Source organism: Pinus tabuliformis, chromosome 4_2 (genome assembly GCF_031772625.1).
Source record: "Pinus tabuliformis cultivar Carrire ecotype Pingquan chromosome 4_2, CPIR1, whole genome shotgun sequence".
NCBI classification, from domain to species: Eukaryota; Viridiplantae; Streptophyta; class Pinopsida; order Pinales; family Pinaceae; genus Pinus; species Pinus tabuliformis.
This window is the reverse complement of record NC_142304.1, coordinates 710926028-710934867: the sequence shown is the minus strand read 5'-3', so window position 1 is coordinate 710934867 and position 8840 is coordinate 710926028.

The following is an 8840-nucleotide window of genomic DNA, read 5'->3' as shown; positions in this document are numbered from 1 at the left end:
CCATGCTCCCTATGAAAAACAACTATGCCTACTCCTGAGACACTATACTTTTCATCATTACCCATCTCTATGAGTATCTGGAGATCTTTCTCCTCCAAGGTACTGAACAAACTCTTATCGTCGGTCATGTGGAATGAAGCTCCACTGTCAAGAAACCAACCACATCCCACCATGGATGAAACCATGCATGCGATGAGGGTGAAATCCAACTCGAACTGTGAGGCCAGTGCCTCACCTTCTAATCCTTCCTTGGATCCCTTCTTAGATTTCTTCAGTGGACAATTTGTAGCAAAATGGCCCACCTCATGACAATGAAAGCATCGCACTTTTGATTTGTCAAACTTCTTCCCACCATAGGAAGAACTCGATTTGGGATGAGAATCCTTCTCCTTCCCTTTCTTTTCCTTACTCGCTAAGGCATAATTTTCTTCATCCTCCTTGGATGAAGAACCATCTTTGGTGCTTCTTCTTATCTCCTCCTGCATCAGATCCGACCAAAGTCGTTCCCAATTTGGCAGTTTCTCTCTTCCATTTACCGAGTCTTTGTAGCTATGCTAGCTCTTAGGAAGACTGAGGAGAGTAAGACTCACCATGTCATCATTGGCTGTCGTGATCCCTACACTTCCATGCTCATCCCTGCAGGTGGTGAGCTTGTTCAGATATGTAGAGATCGTGTCACCCTTTTCACACTTGATTTTCCAAAGCTTGTCTTTCTGTGCCAGCTTCCTCTGATCGTTGTTGTTCTGATATAGATCTTTCAATGTTTTCCACATTGAAAATAGTGTCTCCTTCCCATGGAGGCTCGAGACAATGTGGTCTTGAACTCCCTTCAGGTGGATTCTCCTCGCTCTAGCCACACATTTCTACCATTCCACCAATTCTGTAGCATTAGCCGCTATTGGCTTAGGGACTTCTTGATCAATGAAGTCCTTTAGATCGTTGTCCTCTAATACTACTTCCATGTGATTCTTCCAGGCTATATAATTCGAGCTGCCATCAAGGGCATACTCCAGTCTTAAACCGTTGAACACTATTGGTGAAATTTGAGATGTGATAAGAATTCGAATTCTATAATCAAGAACTTCAAACTTCAAACTTCTCCCTTCTTTGTATACTGTTCTTCGCTTTGATCACCTTTTCTCTGATACCATATAGAAATTCCCACTGTAGATCACCTGATAATGCAATATACTAAAGCAAAAATACTTGATCTACTTCTACAATCAAACTTGTGGACGATTATTCAATTTGAGCAAGATCAATGGGAACATATATAACAGAGAAGAAGAAATCATACACACATGAACACAGAAGAATACTCTGGGGAAAACCTCAGCTAAAAACCCTAATCTCTGTTTTGTCATACAAGTGGAAATATGTCCGGATTACACAAAGCTTTAGCTCACAAGCTATCCAGCTCTCAGTACAATCCCTCTGCTGCTCATAGACAGTCAAAGGCTTCTCACAAACCTTCTCCTCTGCCCTCCAAGCCTCCTATTTCCTTGCGCAGTTTCTCCTGGGGTCCAATGCTACCACCTGTGTGAATTCACCTCTCACACAACTCACTAGACTCTGAAATAACTGCGCAATCCTAAAGGAGATAATTCCTTCTGCATGGATGAGTTTCCTATATAGGAAAATTCCTCCAATTGATAGTACATTGTCCCTTTCACTGATCTCAATTGGGTCTCTGACTGAACTGACATGCATGAGTTATTTATGAGAGAATATTCAGTTATCTGAAGTGCAACCGTTACATGCATGCATGCATTAACTAACTGAACTCACAATCAGTTCAACGAACTATTTGAACTAATCTAACTGGACTTAACTCAGCTAACTGTGCTAACTAATTACAACTCAAAGTACAACTCATCCTAATCTCCTTTAATCAAGGGATAACTTCCTCAATCAATGGAGAAACTGTTGCATGTCTTCACATAGACTTCATGTTTGATTTCCTACAACTAATTAACTCAAGATTAATTAATTAATTATTTTACAAACAACTGCTAAGATCAAATTCAAATTTTAATTCTCAATTTTAGTTCAGGGACTAACTAAAATTGGAATCTATCCCGACATGCTATTTATAACAATGCTATTTTTAGCATTTCCATTTTTCATTCCTTGTTGCCATGTCCAACACTGGTACTTGAAATGCTATTTATAACAATGTTATTTTTAGCATTTCTTGTTGATATTTCCAACATTTGATTCATTTCTTTTGATTTCTGCAAGAACAAAAATTTCGTTAGGCATATTTCATTTCAAAGACAAAAAAATTGCATTGCATTAACATTCTTATTAAAAAAAAAATTAAAAAAATATATACTTCTCCAACACCAAACCCCCCCACTTAGTCACATGGTGCAGTAACAACCACGTCACCATCCACTTTTGTAGGTAGAAGAATAAGAGAATGCAAAGAAGGCAGAAGAAATGGATGGAGATGATGACAATGAAGAAGATCCTCTTGGATTTCCCATTCAAGATACTGATATCAATGTTCATATGAATAACATCCCTCCATCTTCCTTCCCGACTTCCATGGTATGAGGTCATAAGGTCCAAAAATCTTTCCCATTGAATTTGAAATTCTTTGTAGATCTTATAGTTACTTATTAAACACTCGAAAATTGAGATATTTATGGAAACACTAAAGGATAGATCTCTTAAATGGTTTATGAGTTTAGGGACTAATTCAATAAGATCATGGAATGATATGAAAAAAATATTATAGAAAAATATTAATACCATGATCTTAAGGAAGAAATATTTGGAATGACTTAAACAAAAGATAAGAGCCTTAAGGATCTACTAGAGAGATTCATGTATAATATTAAGAGGGAAAAATTGCATTATTTAGGATCTAACACACTAAAAACCCTCTTACTTATAACAATTAGGGATGAGTGGATTGATCTCCTTGATCTCATGGGTAGAGGTGATGTATACCAATTATCATTTGAAGAAAGTTGTGAATCATGAAAGCACATATCAAGAGGAAGGGCAAGAGTAAGTAAATCAATATCAAGATTGGTAAGTGAAGTTGAACTTGGTAATTTGCTTGATAACTTTAAAATAGAAATTCTTAGAAATCTGAGCAAACAGAATGCAAGATGAGCAAAAAGAAAATGTTTGTATTTGTGTTGTCCATGCAGAATCACATGCTATTACATATTGCCCATCATTACCAAGGTTGAAGGAAGTTTACCAAGAGGAAAATGGAGCAAGTCAATAACCAAAGAAGATATGTCATGTAGCTCCAAAAATACTATGGTAGTAAGAACCTAATTCACAATTTCAATATTATGCATCTCAAAGTAATTGGAACACACACCTTCCTTGGAAACCTTTGGTCATCTCAACCCCAAAACCAATCTTGGCAACAAGGTTGACAAGGAACTTAAGGGAGAAAACCACAATATCCTCAATATTCTCCTTAATATCCTCCATACCCAACTCCATGTTATCCCCACCATCCACCTCCACCACAACCACAACCTCAACTGCATCCATATCAAGGATCCACTCCCACTCAATTACCTATACCACCATTTCCAAACCCACACAAGGAAGTAGTTCATCCCACTTACAATGTTGAGGTACACCACTTCCAAACATCTCCCCTTGTTCTAAATGGTATCCATCTTAGCTTAGGATGAGTATTGCAAAAATGAGATTCTCTCAATGTCAATGAAGGACAACATTCATAAAAAGAAGATTCAAATGAGAAGACCAAAGAATCATGGGATGCACTTGATGAAGAGCAGACATCATAATCAGAGATTGAGAAAGTTCCCTCATGTTTACCATCACATCCTTCATGTGTTCAAGAGAACAATCAGCAAAAAGAGGAATATTTGAATGTCATGGTAGAAAAGGACACAGAAAGAGATCCAAATGTGCATGCGGACCAGGGGCATCACAACTACATTAAAATATGGTTCCAGACAATCATTAAGTTGCAGCAACACACTCTTCTTCAATAATTCTTGATCTCATCTCAATCAAAGAAGTTAGTCTCTCATATTCAGGTACATGTCAAAGCATTTTTTTCGAGCCTAAACATGATTTTATCTGTCGTCTTGATATGCACATGGCTCCATAGGAAGTATTCCTATGCTTGAAATAGATTTTGTTTTTTCAAGTAGAGTAGGATAGAAAAAAGAAATAAAAAATGGAAAAAGAGAGAAAAAAAAGGAAAAGAATAAAATCTCATGTGAAAACCTCTTTTGAGGTGCCTGGGATTGGATCACTGATTGAAAACCTCCATGAGGTAGTCAATGGGTTGGAAAAAAGAGAAAAAAAGAGAAAAAGAAAAGATCCTAGGTGAAAACCTCCTTTGAGGTGCCTAAGTAGGCCTACTAATTGAAAACCTCATTGAGGCGTCTAGTAGGCAAAAGAAAAGAGAAAAAAATGAAAAAAATTATTTGCTCAATGTATCTCTCTCTGATGAATGCAGGTGCTCTCCAACCTTTGCAAGCAACAAAAACAAGTTATCACCAAAAGAAAAAGTTGGTTAAAAATCTAGTTAAAGGAAGTCAAACTTGGGCTTTCTTCGCCTTTGCTCAGATGCTCCAACGAGACCAAGGCCATTTCAACCCATCACTGTCATCCATTTCCAACTTCCATAATCAAATAGAAATCCCAAAATCATTTTTTCCACCCATAGAGTAAAAGATCCAGCCACCTTGAGCATCATGAAACCATTTCTGAAGTGAGAAGGGGCACACAAGTAGATAATCCATCCACTCCAACAATCTCAGATTGAAAACTAGAGAGATACTTGCAAGAAAGAAAGGTTCCATCAATCAACTACATCATGTGAAGACATAAGAAAAACAAGGAAATTAACACCTCCAGAGAACCATGGATCAATCTTCAACTCAGTAACAGCAAGCATGCCTCTTCAAAGACCATTAGGGAGGTACATGTATGCAATATTATTCACCTCTTCTCTTGAGTGTGTTATGGTTATAATTTTTTTTTCAATGCATGAGAGATGAGGTTTTATAAGCTAAGGATGGGTCAACAATCTAGACCACCCTCAACCAGTTAAGTGCAGCAAACTCACTCACACATGCAATGCGGAAAATCCAAATTAAGAAGGGTGATGATTACGAGAAGTGGGGACAACAGTTAAAAGAGGAAATTCGTGTAAAGGGCAAGTCACCCAAGCGCACCAAGCCCACTATCACATAAAGAAATAAAATAACAAGGCTCAAGTTCAGTTGTAACAATGCTCATTCCCAAAACAGTTAGAGAGGCTCATTAAGGCATCGAGGCTCGATCAAGATGATACCAAGGTCTGCCTAAGGTGCTACATAAGAGATACAAATTTGATTTGTAGGTGCTACAGGATTAGGCATAATTGTTACAGAAGAAACAAGGCTGCTACAGGAGAAACATGGCTGCTACAGGAGAGACAGATTGTGCGCTACAGGAGAAACATAGCTGTTACATGAGAAAACAAAGATGCTCCAGGAAGGAAGAAGTTGTTTCAAAAGACCCTGATTTTGAGGAATTTCACCCCCAAACCCTAGGATTCGATGGAAGGCATCCAAAGGAAGGGTAAATACATATTTATCTTTGCCATATGTGAACAAGAAGCCTGCAATATATATATATATCTATATATATATATATATATATATAGATATATATATATAGATATATATATATATATATATATATATATATATATATATATATATATATATATATATATATATATATTCAGTAGTAAAACCTATGGAAATGTTTTGATAAAAGTGTACAAATAAAAAATCAAATGTGGATGTTTCCTTTGGACTTAGCCTAATAAGATGAAATCAACCTTCCTCCAGGCAATATAAGAAAATTGTTCTTTTTGCCTCTGTCTTAAAAACCCTTATTACACAAAAATATCTAAAACTTGTAGCAGAAATAGGGAATTACCTTGCCAGCTTTGGAAACTTGTATTAAAGGCTGTGGGGGGTGGATCTAACCATAGAAAGCCCACATCTAAGAGGAAGGAGAAAAATAAGCCAATGAAGAAGTAGAAGAATATGGATATTAGCCAAAAGAAAAACTCAAAGAAGGAGGAGGAGGAGAGGAACAAACTGTGAGAAAAACTAAAATAACAATGCCTAAGAGAGACCTAATCAAAACACATAACTACAGAGCCCATTAGGCAATCATCTAGGGCATTAAAGAGAAGAATAAGGAAACAAAAGGCAAGAAGGCATTCAACATCAAAATAGAAACATTGTGATTTTTCTATGCAAAAATAGTTTTGGAAAAATGAGTGAAAGTGGAATGAACGTGTGAAAGTTATGTTTTTGTGCTTGAAGGAATGCTAAACAATCATGAAAAGAACAACTACATTTTTGTGCTTGTCCTTGCAAAAATTACAACCAAGCTTCTTAAGAGAAAGGATAGAGGAATGTACAAGAGAGAGGCCACCAGGGTCATGAATGAGGCACAATTAGGTCACTAAGTTGCTTAGAGGATGAGAAACACTTTCAGCAGGGGGGTATGACGGGCCTCTAAATTAGACATAAATTAAGGCCCATCTCACCATCCTTCAACACATTAAACCTCTATTTTGCATTAGATGACATATTTTAACTTTAATATGTTCATTAGGAAGGTTCAGAGATAATTGCATATTTGTGCCTAATATTATTTATTTTTATAGAATATTGTGAGAATATTGGGCAGATTATGAAGATTTGGAGGAGGAGATAATTTAGGGACTTGCTCCCTACTACATGATGGATCAATATTGGATAATAAATGAACACAATATCATGAAATTATTAACAAATTCTAGAGCTCCATTGATTGAGAAAATCTACGGATGCGTTCCTTGTCATTTAATGCAGATTCCTAGTGTTGGGAACCAGATCCATTATTTGAGGGATTTTGGAGGGGAAATATTCCTCCTTTCAAGGGGAATGCTTTTTCATCACTTTGTATAAGTACCAATTCGAATTGGCCTCTAGGGGCATGTATTTCTTAGTCTTCTTGTGGAGAAAACTTGTTATTTAGTAGCTCCACTTTTATTGTTAGCGGGGATGTACTTGGATTGATTCAAATAATGAAGTTTGGTGTCATTTTCAGCCTTTAAAGCTTGGTTTCCTCTATATGACTTTGAGTTTCCCTGGGCTTGGCCATCCAAGGAGCCTTAGATCCCTCTTGTACAATTTGTTTATTTCCTTTGAATGTATTTTTCACTTGCATCTCTTATTTTTGCATTTACTACTCATGCTTCTTTTGTTATAGTTCATATTGGTTAAATGATTGAAGTGAGTTTTTTTACAGGTTATTTACAAATTCATAAGCATGATGCATCCATAGAACATATTTGAAAAGTCATATTCATCATTCAACTACTTGGATTGGGTTACTAGTTCACGAATCTAAACTTTCTGAAAGTCCCTTGTAGCAAAATAGTAGTAATTTTCTGCTATTTTTTAGAACGTGTTAATGAGCTTCATTTGAGTTTATTCCACTTGCATTGGTTCGTAAAAACATTCAAGTTAATAACAAAATTTACCCCATATAATTTTCACTTGATTAGGTTAACTAGCTCACTAGTTCTTGAATTTCTAGTTTTTAGTGTAGTAATTTTCTGTTATTTTTTAGCACATGTTAACAAGGGTATTTTGGATTGATTCCACTTGGAATGGAGTCCCAAGACATCCTACTTAATAAAAAAAAATTCCATCCCATTTTCATTTGATTTACTTCGGCATTCATCAAGTTATCTCCTCGTGTAGAAAAACAAGACCTCATGTAGCACCTCCTGTAACACTCTTGTAGCCCTCCTATAGCACTTGTAAACTTAACCATATCTGCCCCAAAAGGTTAGTTTTTGTCTCTTAGGCTTGAATAATTACCCTTAGTCTCTAAATCCATGATTGAGGAAGAATAAACACCACTTAGGACTTTCCTTTTTACAAAGTGGATTAGGCCTATTTCTTTGAATTCACGCTCTTAGGATTTCAATTACAATTTGTTGTTCTTGCATAGGATTAGTTCCTTTTCAAGGCAAATTTTCACATTTTTCAATTAGACTAGTGATTCACATTGTTGCAAGTAGCACGAGGTTTACATTATGAAAATAGACAAGTACTTTTCATTCCTACAAATGGCATAACTTTTACCTTCTTGCAATTATGATTAGTGTTTACATTTGAGTAAGTAGCATTTCCATTTCTGTAATTATTTTAGGCTTTGATTTCACGACATTCACTCCATTACATCATATCAACGAAAGAAGGACACATTGCATGTTGCACATATAGTGCCGACACCTCTTAAGTTTGTCGAACCTCGGGTTGATAATTTAAATCGATAGCCTTGGGAGTTGCAACATTCTTGTTGCAATATTGGGGCTTATCAAGGTGTCCCCAGACCGTAAAACAAAGGAAAAATCCAAGGCGGGGCAACCCAAGACAACCCGTTGAATCTGCAAGCAAAGAACAACTCCACAAAGACAAAGGACACAAGAAAATGGTGTGAGTTCCATAAGAGCCCCACTCACAACACAAGTGAGTGTCGAGCCAAGCAATCACTGGTGGTCAAGCTGAAGGCTTCCGAATCAGATGCATGTTCCAACTTTGAGTCATAATCTAATAAGGGGAATAAAAAATTGAAGCAAAGTATTTTATGTGGAGCCCAGTGACACCATTTCCACCACCAATATCCATAATATTTAGCCCAAAGATCGAGAGGAGGGGGAGCGTCTCTTTCACTCACAAATGTTGGTGAAGGGTTCTTCGCTGTAGTTCATTATCGACAACATGAGCCAAAAGAACCTCATATCAATAGAGGTTGTGAAGCGGTTG